This window comes from Drosophila ananassae (genome assembly GCF_017639315.1).
Source record: "Drosophila ananassae strain 14024-0371.13 chromosome 4 unlocalized genomic scaffold, ASM1763931v2 tig00000071, whole genome shotgun sequence".
Taxonomy (NCBI): domain Eukaryota; kingdom Metazoa; phylum Arthropoda; class Insecta; order Diptera; family Drosophilidae; genus Drosophila; species Drosophila ananassae.
Genome location: NW_025319041.1, coordinates 662141 through 686843, shown reverse-complemented (window position 1 = coordinate 686843; position 24703 = coordinate 662141). Strand labels below are relative to the sequence as shown.

The following is a 24703-nucleotide window of genomic DNA, read 5'->3' as shown; positions in this document are numbered from 1 at the left end:
GCAAATGGGATATATACAAGCTGCCGGCTACTATTCGACAGTGGATCCGAATTGTCATACATTTCGGAACGTTGCATCAACGCACTTGGGCTAGCACGTTCATCATCACGAATCCTAGTGTCAGGAATTTCTGCCATCAAGGCTGAGGCAACCAGAGGGGTCACTCAGCTGCATCTCAAATCTAGAGTTTCGGACAACACTCTAAAGATTACCGCACACGTTCTAAGTAAGATCACATCTTCGCTGCAGAGACACAATGTAGATCCATCATCGCTCAATGTGTTCAATGGATTCCTGATGGCGGATACCAACTTCGCATCAGTGGCCCCGATAGACATTTTATTGGGGAGCGACTACGTTTGGGCCACCCTAACCGGCCAAAAGATGCACGACAACATGAGCAATCTTATTGCCATATCTTCAATATTTGGATGGGTCATCACATCGGTTGGAGTTAATCAGTCTCCAACAACTACAACTCTATTCTCCACATGCAATATTGACACTACACTACAACGATTTTGGGAGATAGAAGAAGTAAGCTACGCACACAAGGATCCCGACGAAGACAAGGTGGAAAAACATTTCCTCGAAACTCACAAAAGGGATGACGCTGGAAGGTATATAGTCGAGCTACCTTTCAAAATAGCAAACCCGAAATTTGCAGACACGTTACACGGAGCGCAATCCCGCTTCATGGCTGTAGAAAGACAACTACAGCGCAATCAGGATTTACGAGAAAGGTACATCAAGTTTATGCAGGAATACATCAGTCTTGGCCATATGCACGAAATCAGAACACCAAGCTTCGATTCAGGCAATTTCTTCTATTTGCCGCATCATCCTATAGTTGGGCGAAAACTTAGGGTCGTATTCGACGGGTCATTTAAGGACTCCAACGGAGTTGCACTAAATGACGTATTACACATTGGGCCTAGTATTCAACGCAATCTCTTTTCCGTATGCCTACGCTTCAGAATGTATAGATCATCAAAACTATCAACGTATTGTTTGGCGAGAGCATCCATCAGCGCCTCTTAAGCACTATCAATTAGACACTGTAACTTATGGAACCGCTTGTGCACCATACCTGGCTGTACGAGTGTTAGAACAACTGGCATATGATCACAAGGAGCAATGTCCTACTGCATCGAAAATCCTTTTGGAGGACTTCTACGTAGACGATGTACTTACTGGATCGAACAACGAGAATGAGCTAATAGCTATTAGGAATGAGTTATTAGAACTCATGTCTCACGCCAAATTGGAACTCGACAAGTGGGTGTCCAATTCATCAAGTATCTGCAGACGCAAATCCAGCACCGAACGAGAAGAAGAAGCAGTAACGGGTCTTGGAATTTACTGGAATTCAATCGACGATCAGCTGATGTGCAAGACAGGCTTGACATCAAATCCGAATTGTACAAAAAGGCAAATCCTATCAGATGTTGCGCGTATCTTTGACCCTCTTGGCTTATTATCGCCGATTGTGGTTCAATTTAAAATCATGTTTCAACAGTTATGGCTATTGGCCCTGGGCTGGGACACAAAGCTTCCACCAAACATTGCCGAACCATGGCTAAAAAAGCTGAGAGTACCACGATTTGTTCCCAACAGGGAGGACTCGATTGGACACGCCTTTTCCGACGCATCAACCAAGGCATATGCTGCTGCCGTTTACTGTAGGTTTCGACATGAAGACGGAAAATATTCGGTTTTATTGGTGGCTGCCAAAACTAGGGTAGCACCACTGAAACAACAATCACCACCACGGTGAGCTTTGTGGAGCATGTGGAGCATGGAGCTTTGTGGAGCATTGCTGCTAAGTCGCCTGGTACGATCACTCAAGGATGGTTTACGACACAAGGATATACAAGTTTACGCTTGGTGTGATTCACCAATTGTATTAGCCTGGTTATCACGTAAGCTCAAAGGAAAACCCCGCAGATTGTGCATCGAGGGGAATGACGGCTACTCAGCTTATGGAATTTCACCTCTGGTGGAACGGACCAACTTGGCTACACGATGAAGATGAGTATATAGTCAAAATTCAAAACTCAGAACTCTCTTTGAATATTTCAGAAAGCCATGCACAAGACGAATTGAAGACCACAGCCATGCTCACTTTGAAGGAGATGGACAATTCATTATCAGAATTTGACGAACTAGTCCACCGCGCCTCATCCTGGCGAAGGCTGGTACATACCGTGGGCTATGTTTTACGTTTTATTCAAAGACTGAAAGAACCACGAAAACGAGTCGAATCCACGATACTGTCATTTGAAGAAATCAAGGCAGCACAAGTAGTATGCCTGCGGAACGCACAGGCGTGCTTTGGAGATGACAGAAGGCTTCTACAAAAGGATCAACCACTGCGAAACAGGTCGCAGTTATTCAAGCTAACCCCGTACATTGGACAGGATGGTCTGCTACGAGTTGGAGGCCGTTTGAGGCAGTCCCAATTACCAGAAGAAGTCAAACACCCGATATTACTCCCTAAGGCACACCACATTACGAAGCTAATCCTGGAACACGAGCACTGGGTAAACTTACATCCAGGCACATCTGCACTGTTTGTAATAGTTCGCCAACGATATTGGATAATTGGAGCACGCAACCTTATAAGAAAGGTCACCCACAGCTGTATCAGATGCTTTCGTCAAAGACACCATACTACGCATCAACTCATGTCCGACTTGCCAAGTATCAGAATCACACAATCACTTCCCTTTGTCAATTCTGGATGTGATTTCGCTGGACCAATTACTCTCAAGGATCGAAAGGGTCGCAACGCTAAGAAGGCAAAGGGATACATATGCCTCTTCGTGTGCCTCGTCACCTCGGCACTGAATCTGGAACTAGCCACTAATCTCAGCACGAAGACATTTCTGGCAGCTCTGAGAAGATTCATGTCGCTCCGAGGAAAATATGCACAAATCTACAGTGATAATGGCAGGAACTTTGTCGGAGCAAGGCGAGCATTGGACGAGATGCAACAACCCCTGGCATCTTCACAGCATAAGGATCGAGTCTCGCAGACATTGGCAGATGAAGGCATTAAATGGGTCTTCATTCCACCGTACGCACCTCACTGGGGAGGAAAGTGGGAGTCTTCCGTAAGATCAGTCAAGCTTCACCTGCGCCGCGTCATTGGCAACACTATCCTAACGTTTGAACAGATGCACACCCTATTAGCACAAATAAGTGCAGTGGTAAACTCAAGACCACTGTACTATACACCCGACACCGACGTCACATATCTGTCTCCAGCACACCTGTTGATAGGCAGATCATTCACAACAATTCCCGAAGGCGACATGAGCCACATACAGGAAAATCGACTGGACTACTGGCAGGGAGTTCAAGCACTATACCAAGGATTCTGGAAGCGCTGGCACCAGGAATACCTAACTACGCTACAGCATCGCCCCAAGTGGGGAACCCCGCAACCCAATGTGGAATTGGGATCAGTTGTTCTCATCAAGGATTCAAATACTCCGCCAGCAGCCTGGCCACTTCCAAGGGTCATCTCAACTCACACAGGAACAGATGGTAGAGTTCGTGCTGTCAAATTGAAAACTGCTTCAGGAGAAGCATCTCGCCCTATAACCAAGATCGCAGTTTTACCAAGTTCAGAAACGATGTTTCAGGGCGGGCCGGGATGTTGAGGAACGGAATGCATTTGGGCCACTTTGTATCTATTCATGTTCCTGAGATTTAGGCAACATGAATCTTATTTCCCCTTAAGAATATTGTTAGAAATTCTATATACAAATAACCATGCGTCGCCATTTTCTTATATACTTAATAATTTCCCTTTCTCACACATATGTAAATCGATGTATGTATACCTAAGGCATCAATGCGCTGCGTCGCATTTAGTTTATTCAGTTATTTCTTAACCGTCAATCAATAAACACCACAGAATTCATATACAGTCCACTGAGAAGCAGTTTCATTTCTGACCAAATATTATCTAGTATTTGACATTTTAGGTGTCAACTCTTCCCCCCTTAAACGCGGGCGTCCTCGTTTGCAACGTAGAAGAGAACAGGGTTAGGTGGGGTTGGATCCGCCGGTGTTTATGTTTAATTCTTTGATTAATTGAAGGGAGAGGACTTCGTTAATTTTAGGGTTTACCGCTGACAGTTGGAAAAGCGGAGGTTCGGGGTCTACCACAGTGACCTCTTCCGTCCTATAGATGTACCGTGGAGTTCCTGTGGTGGATGATGAAGGATCCTTGAAGATTAAGGTTCTTTCCGTCCAAAGACACCATTCCGTTAAAGTCGTTCAGCATCAGTGTTCCTGGTAGTAATTCCTCAAAATTAGGCACATGTTGGCTGTTGATCCGGTGGTCTTAGGTTTAATAGAGCGCTCACGCAAGTGTCGTTGCTTAAATCTAACAGTTTATCCTTAACACAAATGGTTCTATCGTTATGCGATTCACATGGTTTTGATATCACGAATAGTTCCTTTTTACATTCTAACAAGTTTTCATATTTTATGTCATATATGGGCTTTTTTTACTGCTTTGAATAATAGGGTTCTACAGAATTCATTACTTATTATTGGGATACCTATGATATACAGAAGAGCTTTATTATTCGATGCAAGTTTGACTTTTGAAAATTCTAGTAATTCTTCCATATTAATAAACAGATTGTTTCCTTTATTAAAAATTTGTTCTAAAATATTGGTTCCTATTTTTGAGAATATAAAAGAGTTTATAATATTTGTTTTCGGCAAGTTATTGCATGTAGTATATTAGATATTTCTTCTTTTCCTATTGAAATTCTATATCTGAGGATATTTGCCTCTTCATTAATTATTTCGTTTGAATTTTTAGTTTGTTTTTTTTTAATGGCATTCGTTACGTTACTTATTTGATTAATTTTCTCACTTAATTTTTATACCCTTGCAGAGGGTATTATAATTTTGGTCAAAAGTGTGCAACGCAGTGAAGGAGACATCTCCGACCCTATAAAGTATATATATTCTTGATCAGGATCACCTCCTGAGTCGATATGAGCATGTCCGTCTGTCCGTCTTTCTGTCTGTCTGTCTGTTTCTACGCAAACTAGTCTCTCAGTTTTAAAGCTATCGAGTTGAAACTTTGCACACCCTTCTTTCCTTTGCAGGCAGTACATAAGTCGGAACGGCCGGGATCGGTCGACTATATCCTATAGCTGCCATATAACTGATTGATCGGAAATGCCATAACTTCGTTGTTTTTTAAGTTAGAAGGATGGCAATTTCTATGGATTCTAATTTGGGCCAATTCGATCTGCCAAATTTCATAAGGATCGGCCGTCTATATCCTATAGCTGCCATATAACTGATTGATCGGAAATGCCATAACTTCGTTGTTTTTCAAGTTAGAAGGATGGGATTTTCAATGGATGCCTCTTTTGGCAAAATAATTCCAAATGCCAAATTTCATATGGATCGGCCGACTATATACGATCCGTTATATATCTAATAATATAAGACTCAACTGGAAGGGTATAGAAACTTCGGCTCCGCCCGAAGTTAGCTTTCCTTTCTTGTTTTTAGTTTGAGAAGGTTTTGTTTTATCTGATTTAATTCGTAAGACAGGTAGGGTATAAGATAGGTAGGCTACCTGTTTTTGTTTTATTTTTTCCCTAAAGGAATCGAATCACCGCAGAGTTTAAGGCGCGTTCGTTGTCCATTACTGCCCACTTGGGCATGCCGAATGCTATCAGCATTTCTCTCAAAGGTGCTTTTATGTCCTCGGAGGCCCTTGAGTTTATTATCTTGATTTGGGCGCATTTTGAGAACTTGTCGATACCAGTTAGAATATTATTTTTTTCTGTAATATAAATGTCTATGTGGATGATTTCTCTTGGGTACTTAGGGAGTTGGTTGGATTGCCCCCTTCGGTGGGTGTCTATCGTATTTGGATTCTCTACATGTTTGACAGGATTGGACTATTGCCTGAATTTTCTTTTGAGCTTGTGGGTATTTTTTAAGAATTTGTATTTTGTTTTCGTTTGCGTGTCTGTGGGCGCAAAGGGTGTTCTAATGTAATGATCTGATTCTGGGTTGTTTCTGATGGTACATCTTTAACTTGATTACTAGTAAACCTAACTTTGTAAGACTTGAAGTGCGTAGGATAAATAGTTTGAATTTTTCCCATTATTTCTTCTGAAGTGTAGATACCATTGATAATTCTGGGATCTAATCGGGCTCGGAGTATATTAATGATTTCCTGTTCTGTGTAAGAAATCTTTTTTATTATATGGCGATGAAAAGTTGGAAATGGAATTTTGAAGTTATACGCATCTGTGTTTTCTTTTAATAAGAAAATTTGGTTTTTAAATGCGTTGATCGGGGCTTCTACTGAGAATATTAGATTATGTGAGGAACTTTCGTCGCTGTGGATTGTAGAGTCTGAATGGATTGAATTAACTTCTGGTCGGGCTCTGGATAGGGCGTCTGCTACTACGTTAGCTACACCGGCTACTTGGATTTAATTTCTGGGCTGTATTCACCTCAGGTTAACGTGGCGTGAACGAATAGACTGGTCTACGTCCATGAGTGTTGGCTTTGGTTGGGGTCTGGGAGGTGGGTTGGGGTTAAAGAAAGCTTGCGCTCCTGGTTGATTTGTCTGAGTTTGGTTGAGTGGGTTAGGTCGGTTTGGTGTTGTTTCAAATATCCTTGGTGGGATTGCGGGTTTTTTTACTTGGCTTGGGTAATAGTACAGATTTGAAAATTTGTTTTGGTCATTCGGGGTAGGGCTTGAGGTGGATACCCCCTAGTGGATACTAAGTTATCTCTTCTGGGGTGTTTGGCATTCCTAGTGTTCTGATTCTCTATTAGGTTGCAAAGATGTAATGCATGTCCTAAGTCGTGGGGCTCTTTAATAGCCAGAAGTTGGGAAAGATTGCCGTTCAGGCCTCTTACAAATGTATCCAGTGCTTTCTCTCTATACAGTGCTGTTAGTGCCTGTATAGTTTCCTGAGATGCTTCGAGATTCCCAATTTGGTTCAAAATCATAGAAAGTTGTTGGTATACGGCTTGATAGAATTCAACTATCGAGTTTCTGCCTTGGTTAAGTGCATACAACTGATATTCTAGTGTCTTTAGGTCTCTCCTATCAGCAAAGTGTGCAGTCAGACACTTCGATATTGCCTCCCAGTCCAAGGTTGTGTGATAGGACTCGAGGACAGCATCTGCTTGACCGACGATTTTGTTCCTAATTGCTAATATTATGCCGTAATATTTTGGGGACCCCTTTCTACTGTCATAAATTTTTAAAACCCTTTTTACACTTTTCTTCCAAGACGAATATTCGGTCTTGTTTCCGGAAAAATCTTTAAGTGTCCGCACTATGTCCGGTAATTTATCTAACTTGCCAATATTGTGGGCTAGTTCCCTTTTAATTATTTGGTCTGAAAAGTTTGAAAAGTCCTTGTTTGGATTAATGATTTCCTTTACCAACCCAGCTAGGTTCTCTTGAACTATGACCCTAATTTTCTCTTTAATGTCTTTTTCCGTCAGTAGTTTTGAACTCGTCCTTACAGAGGACGAAGGTCCTGCAAGATTTCCAGTAATATTGTTTTCCTATGTAACACCATTCCCTGCATACCAGCAACATTATATTCCCATATTTAGATCTCGCCCTTGGGTCTTTTGGGATGTGTGCCAACATTTTGGCGGCCCCGCGGCCTGTATCTGGTTAGGTTAGTATCGCATGTATGTTTTCCACTTCCATACGTAATTCCGGATGTCTCTGTGCATCCCTGCCTACAGGTATCTTGATGCTGCTTTAGCAATTGTTTCCTCCTGCTTAGGTGTCCAGCCGTCGATGCATCGTGTTTCTCTTTCAGGACCTGCTGTTACAAGTCCACCTGTATGCAGAATTCCACGTCGCCACTTCTTCACTTCTGGCTCTATGCGGGACGTGGCGGTAAATCAGTCCTGTTCTTCTGTGTAATTCGGTTACTTTTTTTGAGTTTTCCCTTAGTTTCTCTCTCAGCGTGCTTATTTTTCGATTGCTGTGGCGCTCCTTAGCTTTTCCATTAATGGCTGGCGGGAAAGTGCGTCTGCGACCACATTAAGCTTACCCTGATTATCTGGTTATGATTATGTCAGACTTATATTCCTTCAGGTAGGACCTTACCTGCCTAATCGTCCATACTAGATCCCATACTTAATTATCCCCCCTATTAAAGCCTACCAGCGTTAGGGATTACACGATCGCCCTCCTCTGTGTCCTGCATTAGGAACACACCTACGTCGTAGTCGCTGGCACCCATTTGTAGCAAGAATACCTTTGCAAAATCTGGGCATGCCCTTGGAGGCCGAGCTAGCAATACCAAACTAGGAAGGTACCGATTTGTGCTAGCCCTGAAAGGGATCCGGCGTCCGCGTAGCAACATTAGAAATCCAAGATCAAGCAGGAACAAAGGGGGTACGAAAAGGCACCCGCCAGCGGGAGTGTGTCGTGATACTGGAAAGATGAATAAATGACAGGAATCAAATCAAGAGGATTAACGGCGGAAACCAAATCATGGAGTATTGACGGGCGCTTCTGATGCTAGATAAGGAGAACCACTGGAGTGATTCGGTACTAAATCTTTTAAGGGAGCTGGTGGTGTAGAGTTGGAGGACCGCCTTTGGGAGTGAAACACAATCAAGCAGGAAAGCTTCCTTCCAGTTTCTGAAAGTGGTAGGCTGAAGGACACCCATGTGTAAGTTCGACAGTCTCATAGTCAAGTGCGAAAAAAAATCGAGTGCGAAAGGATCCGTGGTCCGTGGCGCAAGGATCCCCGTCTGTAATTTCGGCAGCCGTTGAGCTGTACACGAATATAAAAAAAGTGTGAAAGGGTACGTGGTCCGTTGTGCAGGTAAGGTGGTATCGAAGCATACAAACCGGGGACACCACGGTCCGACGCTTAGTCTCTAGTCTGCCACAAATTCTGCCGATGTGAGGCGACCAGTAGCGAACGTAACCGAATGTAGGTCCTGAGAGGTACGAAGGCCCTTCGTGAATCCGAACAGATATAGCCATTAGCCGAACCGGCTGCCAAGCACCATGACTGCATATCCTGCCAGTATGTCTATTGGCGATCAACCCGGAACGGTAACTGGTGGACGACGGGAGGGCACGTGTTGAGGGCGGAGCCGAGAGGAAGCCGTCGGAGGAGCAGACTTTGGTGAGATCAATTATTCAAATGTGTACAATTGTAAAGAAACAAGGTCTTTGAATAAAGGAGGCATTGGTGAAAAGAAAGCTATCTGTGTTATTTCTTGGCTCGGACAAATACGTCAAATAAATAAATTCGGCTTGAGGGGATTTATTAAAAACGTAATAATTAAAAAATTTGGCTTCCGTTATAATAACACAATTCGGATAGCAATTAAACAAGGCACCGACGAGAAAGGAAACTGAAAAATGTGACTACTATCCCCGACAGGTACCAATATCCAAATATCACAATGAGGAAACTTGCGTAAAGCCAAATTTTTCACAACGCTGGGCCTCGAGTCCAGCTGCCACCAAATAATTCTTGCTGAACGCAATCGTGAAGAAATTTCTTTTTCGCTAAAAAGAGGTAAATATCAGTTTAAAAGACCTTCATTTGGCCTCAAGAATTCGTCCAGCGTTGTTCCAAGGACTTTAGACGACATCCTTTAAGAGCAGATTTTCAAATTCAGCTTTGTCTACCTAGATGGCGTAATCATGTTCTGGGAGGCCAAAATCGTTCATATATATAAGTACGTAGTCTGGATGTCAGCACATACGATGCGAACATGATGGTGTCGCTTTTTAAATAATGTTTTGTTATAGTCACCATTAATAGTACCATAACGGGTCTAACAGGATGGGTCTGACGGGATGCTGTCGTGTTTATGTCTTTTGAGCTATGCCCAAAAATCGATGCCCTGTATCGATAGCAATACCCAAAAATCAAACGTTACCCTTCATACGTTAGCATTGAGACAAGATGACCAAAATTCAAGTGGCGGACATTTTTAGTGCCACGGATCCTTACCCCCGAGCACCATAGGGCACATACGTCACTCCAAGATAATGCGAAACTAGCCAACAAAATCGCAACAAATTGTAAAACCTGCGCGAAAGCAAAACACCTATACATCTTTACCAACACACTTGTCCAATTAAAATATATAAACATTTTTATTTTTTTTCTATCCACTTCGCGTAAGTTCTTGTTAGTTCTAAGCACAGCCAATGACTTAACTTTATTAAAAAAATAATTTTTTTTTGGTAATGGGCAATACACTCGAAAATAAAAAGATTTATTCCCTGGGCAGCTATAGGTCTACAATTCATAGTAAATAAGCTTTGAAAGTTGTATCAGGGATGCCAGATTCAGGGGACTTGCAAAGCTAATGATTTCCAACAAGAGTTTAATAGAGTCAAAGATCAAATCAATAAAATCGTGGCAACATTAATGATGTAAAGGTTAACTAATAATGTAATGGCAGAATGTAACAGCAATATTCACACGATGAAGAACTGATTCGTAGCAACAGGAGTTACCTTCTGCAAGCTCGCAGCGAATAGATCCTGACTCCACCAGCACCAAGATGGTCGCCCAGCCGAACAATCTTCAGCCATTCACCAACGTCGATAAGGAAATAATCATAATAAACCTTCGACTGATCTGATATGTATTCTGATACGTCTGACACACAGCTTATCACCTTCAATGACCGTGTAACTGTTAATTAAACCCAAATGATCAATCACGACATTGGCTCGCTAAAAATAACCACCAGCCAGGATTTTTTGAGTATTCCCTACCCTCACCGCTAACGCTAAAGTTGACTCCCCAGCCGCGAGGTATGCTTACGAACTGGAATCCAATAAGTATATTGGCAGTAGGCATGAGCACTAACTTAGCTTGGCGAACCACGGTCACGGCGGTGGTGAATGACCGAGATGGTGGGGTCGCAACGGAAACTGCATTAATAGGACCCGTACGTAGCATTGGACTTGTACGTAGCATTGGAAAAGCTAGAAATGGAAATGAGGAAAGTAATTGCACGTGGGGTAGCGCATCCGCGTGCGAAATGGACAACCTCTAGACAAACAAACAGTTCCTCAATTGTCGGTTGTTATACGATTGATATCGGCACGCCTGGTGCTGGTGGTTAGCTGGTGGATGCGTAGTTAAAGCAAAGGCCACGCTTTCAAACGTCTGCTCCAAGATCTTTGCTCCAAGAATCGAGCCTCTAGAGAGAATCCTCCTAATTGGCTTATGTGCAGGATACAGCAGGATTCTGGAGAATTACCTGGGTAACCAAGCATCCTTGTATGATGGTGATCGAGAACTCATGAGGGGCCGCATATAACCATTGGAACGGTCAGATAAATGTAGAAACTAATCCTGGCTCGACCACCATAGTTGGAGGATTTATATGAGGCTGGAAAATTGACGGTTACTAAAACGATCTTACTCACGGTTTCCGAAGCTGATTCCTGTCGATGGGAAATAAGCCACCTGAGCTTCTCTATTTTGGTTAGGTGGGCATGGCTGTCAATGGTGGTTTTGAACAGAGCGCAGAAATCCGGCCGAAAAATAAAGCTTCAATTTTACTAAAATTAAGCTCCTCTCACTCTTCCTCTAAGATTCCAGGGTCGCTTTCAAATTCACTAAAATTTAGCTCATCTTACGCTCATCCTCTAAGATTCCAGGGTCATAATGGTAGACTCCTCACAACGAATTACAGCATTGTCTATTTTGTCCTCAATCTCTATGCAGGTAATCTCACCTCTCCTCAGTCCTAAAAACGATCGCAATGAAAAGGCGCGAGATCACGTCGGGGTCACCAACGTTTAACGCTATAAGCTTTTTAATAGCGGCCGAATTAAAAATTTTCAAGTCCAATTTTAATCTTTATTAATGGATACATTTTAACTATAAAATAAGTGCAGCGGACGGGGAAACTCAATTATAATATATATACAATATAATCAAGAGAATTATTAAGAATTTGGACGCAGAAGCTCTATAAAAGCTCTCAAAAGCGCTTGCGCTATAAATAACAACAAAGCGCATGCGATACAAATAACAACAATGCGCATGTGAGCAAAACTTGTTTTGATTGTTTTTGATTATTTTGCTCATTTTTCCATTTTAAAATCTTCACTTGACGAGCCGTACAATGAGTATTCAAATCTTAAAATAAAATATTTTTTCAGTTTATCTGAACTTAATTTACATGCTTAATTTCATGCGAAAAGGTTTGTTGACATTTTATTGTAGTACCTTTCTATGGTTTGCGCTATTTCATTTCTGTCGAAGTATATTTAGATCTCTCTGAATGTTGTCATTCCGAACGTACCGAGTTGCACCGGAGTTGGTTCTGAGTATCTTTGCCAGAGTTATATGCCTGATTTCTACGCTGCTTTTACTGCAGCTCATCCACAACTGAGAGCCTTATGTCTATTTGTTGGTTTTAGAACTGAGTTTTAGACCTTGTAGTTGAGTTGTCTGTCAATGTGTACGCCAAGATACATTACTTCTTTCCCGTGTAATGTAAATCTAACGTGCTTACAGTTTTTCTCTTTGATTTGCATTTGCCCGAAGTGTACTTTTGCACAATTTGTACAATTTTCATTTTCCTTTAATTTGTATTGGATAATTTCTTTAAAATGGGGTTCCTATTGTAGGACGGTCATGCTGTTAATTTTTTGCTTAATTTTTTTAGGACCCAGTTTGTGACTCTTTTTTGTTTTCCGAAAAGATAACGGCACCGCCCACATGCATGGTTTCCTTATCTGGTCTCTTAAGAATCATCGATTTACTTTTGAAAAATGCTACCAGCATTATTGAATCCAAAAGGCAGACGGCACTCTTTCAAATCTGAGGTTGTTAGGATATTCAGTTTTTCCAAGGCTTGCCAAAATTAACTGCTGGCACTGCTGCCCTGGTAGAGATTAAAGAGCTCGTATGAGTTCGTGGCAGATTGCCTCCACGCTACATTTCTTCTACTTCATTATCACTCTCAACTTATTTTTAAATTTCCCTATACGGTCCCAGAAAGTTCACTAAAAATTTGAACTTTTGACACCCTAACTTACACGAAGTTTAATGCATATGGCCGAATATTCCGTTCGGCTGGCAGTACAAAAATAGGGGTTAAGTTCGCAAAATTCAAAATTGACAGCAACAAAAATTTTTTTTTTGTTCAAATTTGGTCAGTTTTTATTAAAGTTTCAAACATTTGTTCAAAATTACCTAAAAGTTATTATGCATATTTCTTTAATAAATGCATAACATTCATATTTTCAAAATTAAAAGTTTGTATTAAATTAAAAAGTTGCTTCATTTTTCTTTTTTAGTGGCTCTTTATCAGAAAAATCAGTCATTTTCGATTGTTTTGTGGCTTTTAAAGCTTTGGAATCGTGTAAGAACGTGGTTTTTAGCATGTTAAAAGGGGTATGGGAGCAAATTTGTAACCGTGTAAGACCGAGTTTGTGCTAAAAGAGTCCGTGTTAAGCGAGTGCCAAGTGTAATTAAACATTGTTATTATTACATTAACATTGTTATTATTAATAACATTCTTATTATTAATAACATTGTTATTATTAATAACATTGTTATTATTTTTTTTAAAACGTGTGAAAATCATATTCATTTTTGTCAATTGTAAAGCGCAATCAAATAAATGTAAAAAAGAACTGACGGAGTTAACTGTACACGCCACCTTGGCCAGAATTAAATTAGCTGATGCTGGGTTTGGCTGAAAGACATTTTCAAGATGGATAGCGAATGTTTTGGCTCTATAGGCGATGTGTATTTGGTTTGTGGCCGCTCGTATAGGCTAAGAAGCACAGGCGAGTGGACCTATGATAGTTCTGAAAATAAACTGGTGCTGATCAGATTACGTTGGCTGTTTTTCCTAAGTGTGGTCCGGTCCGCTTCTGGGATCTGTTGGTGATTATGTGGGTGAAGAATTGGAAACACAGTCCAGCCTTTTGCCAACTAATAGCCTTTTGCTAATCAAGGCCTTGTACAGTTGTCTCCCCTTGCAGAATCAAGACGATATCCCCAGTGCATGTGCTTAGCTTCATAGTCCCTGCTGCTATGTGTTCGCCTAGTGTGTTGAAGTAGTCCATAAACTGTGCTTCGGTTATTGGGAAACGCGGAAGATATAATACAGCCAGAGCTAATACAGCTAGAGTCAAATTTCGATCATACGTTTGTAGATTAATATTAAGTTAGCCCACATGTTAACCCAAAAAAACAGGCAAAGACTAGTGAGTCTGGAGAAGAATCGAAGACGGTGCAGATGGTGAGCCAGACCATCCGTCCGGCCAAGCAAACTATGCAGTGTCCGGGTGGACCCCGCCCCAATCTAGGGGTGGCCAGATGAAAAATGCCAAATCGGCCAAAACTTCCGCGGAGTGGCTGAAGAAGGTGAAATGGGCTAAAGGTGTCCTTCCAGAATATACCCCCAGCTCCGAAGCAGGAGCCAAAACTATACTCCACAAGATCCAAGATCACATAGAATCTGTACAAAAAAACTTCCTGACTTTTGCTCTTAAGGGACTTAATTGGGATGCAAATCTTTACCTCCATTCTTATCGTAGTAGAGTTTTACTAATCAACTTACCATCATTAGCAAACCGTAGAACGATGCTGGGTGTCATGTTTCTATATAATCTTATTTATGGAAATGTAGACAGCCAGCATTTACTAACACGCTTAAATTTTAACGTTCCTAGTAGAAGGACTAGAAACTTTCGTCCTCTACTCCTCATGTTCGGACTACAATGGTCTCTACCACATCTTGTCACCTTGCTCTACTAACAATCTTAAATCGCTTATATTAACCGCCTTATCTGTGCAACACTCTTCCTCGTGATATCTTTCTCCTACTTTTCCGTACGTCACGCGGCAGCGTCCCTCGGTCGGTTGGACGGGAGGTGGTCCCAATCCCAAGCAGTCCTTCAAAGAGATTGCGAAAAGCCTGCCGCTTTGCCATAGGTCCTCCGGGCACATCTCGGGATTATCGACAGGGACGGCAAAGTCCCATGGGTTAGTGGAGATGGGTGCTCGTATCGTTAAATGTAACTTTTCAATGGTTTCATATAACTCGATTAATTTTTTTTGTCTTTTACTTAGAGCTAATACAAATTTAAAAATAATGATTTCAACATTTTGTCATAGGAACTTGAAATATACTGAAGGAAAATATAAACTAATGTAATTTTCTGGTGGTGGCATAAGTATTTTGACAAGTACCTTTTAATATGAATACAAAAGTTTTAACATAAAAAAATAAAGATAAAAAATAATTTCCTATGGTTTCAATGGCTTTTTGCAGGCATCGCGTTACAGAATGGATTAAATTATGGATGATCTCTGGCGATATCTCAACCCAAAGGTAAGTGATCTTAGAAATTGTCTCCTCTTTGGTTTTATTCAACCCAACTGTTTGTTGGGACTTGTGAAAACATCGAATAGCGTAATTATTACTAATTAATTCTCTCAGTGTAACTAGCCGCAGCGGTCTACTAATTGCCCGTTATCAACTGTTCCATATTCTTTGATTCTCCCAGATTCGCATGCGCTCAATCCCAGATTGTTGTTCTTTTGTAACGCATGCACTCTATCTATAGAACCAGAACTTCATCAGAACTCTTTTTGCTTATGAAAATATGGAGATGCTTAAAAAAACAGTCCTTTAAGCTTGTTTGCTTTTGTAATATATGGTCACAGGCGCTTAGTACCTAATATTTTTAAATTACACATGTCAATATGTTTTTTAAACTTTTTAATTTGGTAGTGCCATTGGCATTGACTGTTTGTTTAGGCGTTAAACTCTGCTATCGTTGAAAATCTGGTAACCAAACTTAGCTCTGCCGTTTTAGCTTGTCGTTTTACCTGTTATTTAATAATTTTTAAAAACTTTCTGTTTTAATAACAATCTTGAATATTGATGAATATTAAAAACAGAACTTGCTTGATTCTCACGTGCTAAAAGAGTGAAAACATTTCTTTAAAGATGCTGTCGCCAAAAAATAATTCTGGCCTACTTGACCTTGTTCCCTTGTAAAGTATGGTTTTTCCCCCCCATTTTGAGAATCTGTTCGTGGTTGCAATCAGGTGTCCTACGTAATGGCCTCTGGGCCTGTCTAAGATGTTTCTCCTCTACGGAATCGGCATACTATTTTGGGCAAAATAATAACTGAACGATCGGAATTAGCATAACTTTGGTGTTTTTTAAGCTAGAATGATGGGACTTTTTACGGATTTGGACATTTTGAGTATTTTGGGCAATATAATCCGAACAGTCAAATTTTATAAGGATCGGCCGACTATATCCTATAGGCGCCATATATCTGAACGATCGGAAATGGAATAATCTTAACTGCTAGGGTATATCAACATGGGCTCCGCCCGAAGTTAGCTTTCCTTTCTTGTTTTTTTACAGTCTTCTGTGCGGTTCAGAACAGACCGTCCTAGGGTACAAGTTTTAAAATGATAATTTTATTTTTCCTCACGTCTTCGAGGCTTTGAGATCTTGTCGGGGTCTTCGGCTCGGTTAGGCGCCAAATAAGGTTATAGAATACTGCAGCGTATCTGCCCACAATATTCTCCACCTGCACAACTCCTGCAGGGGAGTTACGCCGTAGCACGCTCACGGATGTGTTGGTTCTGATGCACCGTTGCGGCAAGTTGCTGCCCACAGCGGCCGGTCACTCGATAGGTGCGTCTGCAGTCGTGTAGCGATGTCTCCTTCACTGCTTTGCACACTTTTGATCAAAATTACAATACCGCCTTTAAGGGTATAAAATATGATTTATATTTGAAGTTAACAGAGTTTTATATTTAATTTTATTATTTTATTTAAAAATGGTAAAAAAAAAATTAAAAAAAAAAAAGCGTTCGTTCATCCGCAAGTATTTATTGTTTAAAAGATTTGAGTTGTATTGTTTAAAAGTACTTTTTGAGTTACGTTTCGCACCGACTTGAAAAAGTTGTTTTGAGAAAAACGCGTCTAAAGTTTTAAAAGCAATTGAAAGTATATAAAGAGAAAGAAACTAGAAAATCGGTATCTCAGCGAGCTTTAGTCCGATCGAAATGAAACTTTCACAGGATGTTCCTGAGATAATGTTCTATTATATAACAATTATTTTGTATTTTATATATAAGTTAACACCTAAAATGCCAAATACTAGATAATATTAATAAAACGCTAAGTCCAAGCACATGAGTTCTTAATAACAACTGCAAAAGAGCTTACATAACCGCATTGAGGGCACCGTGCACCGGATGCAATATGATGCCGTGGCACCAGTAAGGGTCACACGGATCGAAAGACTCGTGCGCTGAGTAAGCATTGATTAAGCTTGCGATCGTGGGAAAGCCAAAAGAAAGAAAACACCCAAATATTTGGCAAAGCTCACCGAACTTAATGGCAAGTGCATCCACCAACAACACAATGCACTTGCATTGACCAATTAGCAATGAAGATATGGACTAAAGCTACAGCAACAACATCAGCTACCAATGACATCGAGGGACGCCAGCAGCTGCAGCAACTGCGACCGAGATCGCGGCAGCGATGGAGCAACGCATAGGTGTAATTATTAATTATAAGAATCATAATTATCAGTTCCAATCCGATACTCGAATAAACAAAACGTGAAAAGATTTATTTCTTTTTTTTAAGAATATTAAAAAAATCTTTTTAACTGGCGCCCGAGCAGGGACCTGGTGAAAAACCGCGAAACCGCGTTTCGAATCTCGTTCAGATCGGTAAAAAAACCCCGACATTCGGCTATATCTTCAATTAATTAAGAAAACGCCAAACACCGCGATTCGGAAGTGCAAAAGTGCCGTTAAAAAAGAAACGCTACAATGCACTCCTAAAGGAATTTTACCTAGCGGAAAAACCAGGCTCCAATTTTTATCGCCGTGATCCCTTCAGTACCCGTTCAGAGGGAACGTGATCCAGGTATAGGGGAGGCTCCGTAGTAAACCCACACACAGGAGGAATCGTTGCTGCGTGGGACAAAAAGGAATCAGGACGAAATGGAATCGTCACGATAGCACGCCGAAATGATTTTAACTTGAGCTAGTTAAGAAATATTTGAAACCAGAAAAATTCGTAAGAAGCCATAAGAAAAAGTATAATATTAAAAAGGATATAAAAAAATAATAAATTATTACAAATTAATAACATATGCTCCAACTGAAACCGTACGAAGATTTAAACTAGAATGTTTAGAAAAAAATTAAATATAATTCCTTTGACATCCGATCAACTAACACTCATAAGACCATTAACGACCATCCATTAAAAACCTCATTAAAATGACTGAACAGGACTTGGTAGATAGGATGGGAAATCTTGCAGGACCTTCGTCCTCTGTAAGGACGAGTTCGAAACTACTGACGGAAAAAGACATTGAATAGAAAATTAGGGACATACTTCAAGAGAACCTAGCTGGGTTGGTAAAGGAAATCATTTATTCAAACAAGGACTTTTCAAACTTTTCAGACCAAATAATTAAAAGGGAACTAGCCCACAATATTGGCGAGTTAGATAAATTACCGGACATAGTACGGACACTTAAAAATTTTTCCGGACACAAGACCGAATATTCCGAGCCGAATAAAAAAAAAATTCCGACCGAATAAAAATTTATGACAGTAAAATGGGGTCCCCAAAATATTACGGAATAATATTAGCAATTAGGAACAAAATCGTCGGTCAAGCAGATGCTGTCCTCGAGTCCTATCACACACCCTTGGACTGAGAGGCAATATCGAAGTGTCTGACTGCACACTTTGCTGATAGGAGAGACCTAAAGACACTAGAATATCAGTTGTTTGCACTTAACCAAGGCAGCAACTCGATAGTTGAATTCTATCAAGCCGTATACCAACAACTTTCTATGATTTTGAACCAAATTGGGAATCTCGAAGCATCTCAGGAAACTATACAGGCACTAACAGCACTGTATAGAGAGAAAGCACTGGATACATTTGTAAGAGGCCTGAACGGCAATCTTTCCCAACTTCTGGCTATTAAAGAACCCCACGACTTAGGACATGCATTACATCTTTGCAATCTAATAGAGAATCAGAACACTAGGAATGGCCAAACACCAAAAAACATTTACCCCAGAAGAGATAACTTAGTACCCACTAGAGGGTATCCGCCACAAGCCCTACCCCGAATGACCAAACCAAATTTTCAACCAAATCTGTACCAAGCCAAGTAAAAAAACCCGCAATCCCACCAAGGATATTTGAAACAACACCAAACCGACCTAACCCACTCAACCAAACTCAGACAAATCAACCAGGAGCGCAAGCTTTCTTTAACCCCAACCCACCTCCCAGACCCCAACCAAAGCCAACACCCATGGACGTAGACCAGTCTATTCGTTCACGCCACGTTAACTATATGAATAGACCTCAGGACAACAATTTTGTAGGGCAACGACCCCTGAGCAGCACAAATGTTCAAAATACTAATAAAATTCAACGCCAGTTCAATATACAACCAGAAGTAGATGAGGAACAAGAGTATTTTCAGTCATCGGAAGAGAATGGAATAAACGAGCTGGATGAAGAAGCTTCATGGCAAGCGGAATCCGAACAACAGGAATCCATTGATATGTCAGAATTATATTTTTCAGAATAAACCGTTCCTCCTTACCCTATTTAAAGGTAACTATCGGGAACGGCAAAACTCTGAAATTATTAATTGACACCGGCTCAAATCAAAATTACATTCAAGCGAAACTAGTACTAAGACCTAAACCCAATAGTAACAACTTTACAGTAAATTCAGTAGGAGGGAATAACGAAATAAAACAACATACAATAGTTAAACTTCCCAACATATCAGATACCCCACTAAAATTCTTTCTATTAGATACACTGAAAACCTTCCATGGAATTCTAGGTAACGACACTATGAAAAAGCTAGGGGCAATAATAGATGTTAAAAATGATATTCTGCTGTTAGAAAATAATAGGAAAATTAAAATCCACCAATTAGAGGCACAAGCCGTAAACAAGATTGGACCAACAGACGAACATATGACAGAAACTCAAAGAGAAATAATCAAAAAATTTATCGACACCCATAAAAACCTTTTCGCCGATCCTGAAACGAAACTAACTTACACTACCAGAGTTGTAGGAGAAATTAGAACTTCCTCCGATACCCCTGTCTACGGAAAGCACTACCCATATCCGGCATCGCTTAGGCAAGAAGTAGAACAACAAATTCAAGAAATGCTGCAGGATGGCATTATTAGACCCTCACGGTCACCCTATAATGCACCAGTTTGGGTAGTCCCGAAAAAAACCGACACTAATGAAAAACAAAAATACAGGCTAGTTATTGATTATAGAAAGCTCAATGAGGTAACAATATCCGATCGGTACCCCATTCCTGAAATAGGCGAAATAATCGCGCAATTAGGAAACAATAGATTCTTCTCAGTACTAGACTTAAAAAGTGGATTTCATTAAATAAAGAGTCAGACATGGAAAAAACTGCATTCGCAGTGAATGGAGGCAAACACGAATTTACCAGATTACCATTTGGATTAAAAAATTCACCAGCCATATTTCAAAGAGCTTTAGATGACATTTTGCGAGAACACATAGGGAAAATCTGTTATGTGTACGTGGACGACATCATCGTTTTCAGCAAAACAGAAAACGATCATGCGGAAAACTTGAACAAAGTGTTTCTAACATTACATAAAGCCAATATGAGGAAACATCGGAAAAATCAAGACAATTAAAAACTTCCCAATACCTAAAACACTAAAGGAACTTCGATCATTTTGAGGAATGACAAGCTATTATAGGAGATTTATTAAAGATTATGCGAAGATTGCGAAACCTTTAACTGCCCTCTTAAGGGGAGAAGAAGGACGCGTATCCAAACGCGTATACAAGTCAAGCAGAATAGCTATTAACCTAGACAAAGAAGCATCGGGTGCATTCGAAAAACTTAAAAACACACCTATATCTAGGGGTGTAACATTAGCGTACCCAGACTTCACGAAGGAATTCCAATTGACCACAGGCGCATCAAATTTTGCCATAGGAGCCATTTTAGAACAGAACTATAGACCAATAACATTCAGAAAAATTCATAAGAAGCCATAAGAAAAAGTATAATATTAAAAAGGATATAAAAAAAAAAATAAGATTAAGGAAATCCCAACCAAATAACACAAATTAATAACATATGCTCCAACTGAAACCCTACGAAGATTTAAACTAGAATTTTTAGAAAAAAATTAAATATAATTCGTTTAACATCCGATCAACTAACACTCATAAGACCATTAACGACCATCCATTAAAAACCTCATTAAAATGACTGAACAGGACTTGGTAGATAGGATGGGAAATCTTGCAGGACCTTCGTCCTCTGTAAGGACGAGTTCGAAACTACTGACGAAAAAAGACATTGAATAGAAAATTAGGGACATACTTCAAGAGAACCTAGCTGGGTTGGTAAAGGAAATCATTTATTCAAACAAGGACTTTTCAAACTTTTCAGACCAAATAATTAAAAGGGAACTAGCCCACAATATTGGCGAGTTAGATAAATTACCGGACATAGTACGGACACTTAAAGATTTTTCCGGAAACAAGACCGAATATTCGTCTTGAAAAAAAGTGTAGAAAGGGTTTTAAAAATGTATGACAGTAAAATGGGGTCCCCAAAATATTACGGAATAATATTAGCAATTAGGAACAAAATCGTCGGTCAAGCAGATGCTGTCCTCGAGTCCTATCACACACCCTTGGACTGGGAGGCAATATCGAAGTGTCTGACTGCACACTTTGCTGATAGGAGAGACCTAAAGACACTAGAATATCAGTTGTTTGCACTTAACCAAGGCAGCAACTCGATAGTTGAATTCTATCAAGCCGTATACCAACAACTTTCTATGATTTTGAACCAAATTGGGAATCTCGAAGCATCTCAGGAAACTATACAGGCACTAACAGCACTGTACAGAGAGAAAGCACTGGATACATTTGTAAGAGGCCTGAACGGCAATCTTTCCCAACTTCTGTCTATTAAAGAGCCCCACGACTTAGGACATGCATTACATCTTTGCAGCCTAATAGAGAATCACCAGGAATGGCCAAACACCAAAAAACATATACCCCAGAAGAGATAACTTAGTACCCACTAGAGGGTATCCGCCTCAAGCCCTACCCCGAACGACCAAAACAAATTTTCAACCAAATCTGTACTATTACCCAAGCCAAGTAAAAAAAACCCGCAATCCCACCAAGGATATTTGAAACAACACCAAACCGACCTAACCCACTCAACCAAACTCAGACAAATCAACCAGGAGCGCAAGCTTCCTTTAACCCCAACCCACCTCCCAGACCCCAACCAAAACCAACACTCATGGACGTAGACCAGTCTATTCGTTCACGCCACGTTAACCTGAGGTCTATATGAATAGACCTCAGGACAACAATTTTGTAGGGAAACGACCCCTGAGCAACACAAATGTTCAAAATACTAATAAAATGCAACGCCAGTTCAATATACAACCAGAGGTAGATGAGGAACAAGAATATTTTCAGTCATCGGAGGAGAATGGAATAAACGAGCTGGATGAAGAAGCTTCATGGCAAGCGGAATCCGAACAACAGGAATCCATCGATATGTCAGAATTATGTTTTTTAGAATAAACCGTTCCTCCTTACCCTATTTTAAGGTAACTATCGGGAACGGCAAAACTCAGAAATTCTTAATTGACACCGGCTCAAACCAAAATTACATTCAAGCGAAACTAGTACCAAGTCCTAAACCCAATAGTAACAAAAAATTTACCGACACCCATAAAAACCTTTTCGCCGATCCTGAAACTAAACTAACTTACACTACCAGAGTTGTAGGTGAAATTAGAACATCCTCCGATACCCCTGTCTACGGAAAGGACTACCCATATCCGGCATCGCTTAGATAAGAAGTAGAACAACAAATTCAAGAAATGCTGCAGGATGGCATTATTAGACCCTCACGGTCACCCTATAATGCACCAGTTTGGGTAGTCCCGAAAAAAACCGACACTAATGAAAAACAAAAATACAGGCTAGTTATTGATTATAGAAAGCTCAATGAGGTAACAATATCCGATCGGTACCCCATTCCTGAAATAGGCGAAATAATCGCGCAATTAGGAAACAATAGATTCTTCTCAGTACTAGACTTAAAAAGTGGATTTCATTAAATACCACTTAAAGAGTCAGACATGGAAAAAACTGCATTCGCAGTGAATGGAGGCAAACACGAATTTACCAGATTACCATTTGGATTAAAAAATTCACCAGCCATATTTCAAAGAGCTTTAGATGACATTTTGCGAGAACACATAGGGAAAATCTGTTATGTGTACGTGGACGACATCATCGTTTTCAGCAAAACAGAAAACGATCATGCTGAAAACTTGAACAAAGTGTTTCTAACATTACATAAAGCCAATATGAGGAAACATCGGAAAAATCAAGACAATTAAAAACTTCCCAATACCTAAAACACTAAAGGAACTTCGATCATTTTGAGGAATGACAAGCTATTATAGGAGATTTATTAAAGATTATGCGAAGATTGCGAAACCTTTAACTGCCCTCTTAAGGGGAGAAGAAGGACGCGTATCCAAACGCGTATACAAGTCAAGCAGAATAGCTATTAACCTAGACAAAGAAGCATCGGGTGCATTCGAAAAACTTAAAAACACACCTATATCTAGGGGTGTAACATTAGCGTACCCAGACTTCACGAAGGAATTCCAATTGACCACAGGCGCATCAAATTTTGCCATAGGAGCCATTTTAGAACAGAACTATAGACCAATAACATTCAGAAAAATTCATAAGAAGCCATAAGAAAAAGTATAATATTAAAAAGGATATAAAAAAAAAAATAAGATTAAGGAAATCCCAACCAAATAACACAAATTAATAACATATGCTCCAACTGAAACCGTACGAAGATTTAAACTAGAATTTTTAGAAAAAAATTAAATATAATTCGTTTAACATCCGATCAACTAACACTCATAAGACCATTAACGACCATCCATTAAAAACCTCATTAAAATGACTGAACAGGACTTGGTAGATAGGATGGGAAATCTTGCAGGACCTTCGTCCTCTGTAAGGACGAGTTCGAAACTACTGACGAAAAAAGACATTGAATAGAAAATTAGGGACATACTTCAAGAGAACCTAGCTGGGTTGGTAAAGGAAATCATTTATTCAAACAAGGACTTTTCAAACTTTTCAGACCAAATAATTAAAAGGGAACTAGCCCACAATATTGGCGAGTTAGATAAATTACCGGACATAGTACGGACACTTAAAGATTTTTCCGGAAACAAGACCGAATATTCGTCTTGAAAAAAAGTGTAGAAAGGGTTTTAAAAATGTATGACAGTAAAATGGGGTCCCCAAAATATTACGGAATAATATTAGCAATTAGGAACAAAATCGTCGGTCAAGCAGATGCTGTCCTCGAGTCCTATCACACACCCTTGGACTGGGAGGCAATATCGAAGTGTCTGACTGCACACTTTGCTGATAGGAGAGACCTAAAGACACTAGAATATCAGTTGTTTGCACTTAACCAAGGCAGCAACTCGATAGTTGAATTCTATCAAGCCGTATACCAACAACTTTCTATG

At 40.2% G+C, this 24703-nt stretch overlaps 1 long non-coding RNA gene across 1 annotated transcript; it reads left to right on the top strand.

The window, feature by feature from the left end:
* The first annotated feature begins 9268 nt into the window (after window positions 1-9268).
* On the top strand, window positions 9269-10179 carry LOC116656452. Its single transcript, XR_004311402.1, has 2 exons — window positions 9269-9741; window positions 9815-10179. It is a non-coding gene; the product is annotated as an uncharacterized LOC116656452 (long non-coding RNA).
* The last annotated feature ends 14524 nt before the right edge of the window (window positions 10180-24703 follow it).